The following is a 1,554-nucleotide window of genomic DNA, read 5'->3' as shown; positions in this document are numbered from 1 at the left end:
TATGTGAACTCTCGCGAGAGAGACAGTTTCCAGCCCGGTGATTGGCCTATCAACAGCCAATCAGGAGCGTCGTAAGGGCCTGGTCTAGACATCAGATGCACGGGTGATGTGAATCTACTATAGTCTACAATACTCCTGTCAAATGTAGAGTGCAGAACAGAGAGAGATCATACAAGAATGGCCGAGAATAATTAATCGTAGATGGACAATATTTTTCATTGTTTTTATTATTTATTTTTTTTATTTGTCTTCGCGTATTTTGACTTCGTAAAACTGATATTAACGACACAATTAATGTTGGAAACAGAGTTCACAATCAGTAACGATAATATATGAACTCTTTCGGCTGGAATTCATTACAACCGTAATTGTTAAACAGCTGCTCATGGCGAAAGCGTGAACCTTTGATGACCAGGTTCGGAATCCAAATCAGATCCAGTATCATCAGTCAGTTGCAGTTCTGTCATTAACGTTCAATCAGCCCGAAAGAAATGCCATTAACCAAATAAATGGAATTTGTCGCTGCCCCACCAAATATTATTGGGCGCAGTCCTGGCACATCTGATGCTCGATATGACGGGAGTGGGAAATGAGATAAGAAGCCTCAGTTCGGGATTAGATTTAGATTTTCGACCTGGAGGATTTTATGGCTTCGTGGACATTTGGGGGCCGGGGGGAGGGGTTGTGGGTTTTTGCTTTTGCGTATTCAGGGAGTCGAGTCCTTCCACTGAATGATTTGAGACGAAAATTATTGGTATAAAAAGAAAATGTTCTAAAGTATTCAGGATATATTACGTATTTAAGAATATATCACTTCAGAGTGCTTGGAAAACCTTGTAAATAGCTTCTTTACTAGTGCCTGTTTTTCTCCTCCGAAATTGCCGTGATTTTTTTTTTTTTTTTTTTGTTTTTTTTTTTTTACTAAGTCAGAATGGTAGATCATCAGGCTTTGGGAAAAGGTGTAGTTCCAAATTAATCCAGGCGCTTTCTCCTGCTTCTCTCTTTATCTGTCTGCTACTTTTCTTACATCACCTGCTATTATGTGAATCACATTTTTGTCTCTTCTCTCTCTTCCTACTAACATCCATCATATTTACTCCAAATCATCTATATGAATCTTCCATTTCATCCATAATAATATTCCGCGCTCCAACTTCCTCATTTATGTACCGTCATGATGAACAAACTTTTATCCAGATTCATTTAAACTTTTTCTTCCAAATGCAGTTTTCAAACTCTTCTGATTTCACGGAGACACTAACACACTGGTCCCTGGACTAGTTTCACACCAAACCAGTCACTTTCTCATCTAGCCCGTGGTTCACTTTTCATCATAAAAACTTTAAATCGCTCTCAGCATTCGTATCATTAGTGCCATGAATCGTCAGTATCCTCCAAATTACATCTCTGCCGGTTCTCTTAGTAGCTCATTCTAGGTTCATGTTTGCCACGTTCAGCTTTTCCCTGCTACTCTTAAAACTTCTCTTCTAACTCTTTCTTAGTAAACAGTGATCGAATTAAACTAATTTAATTCCCGGACTACTTTTTTTAACC

The sequence above is a fragment of the Macrobrachium nipponense genome, chromosome 37, assembly GCF_015104395.2.
Source record: "Macrobrachium nipponense isolate FS-2020 chromosome 37, ASM1510439v2, whole genome shotgun sequence".
NCBI lineage: Eukaryota > Metazoa > Arthropoda > Malacostraca > Decapoda > Palaemonidae > Macrobrachium > Macrobrachium nipponense.
The sequence above is the reverse complement of the archived record's forward strand: the minus strand, read 5'-3'. Positions refer to the sequence as shown.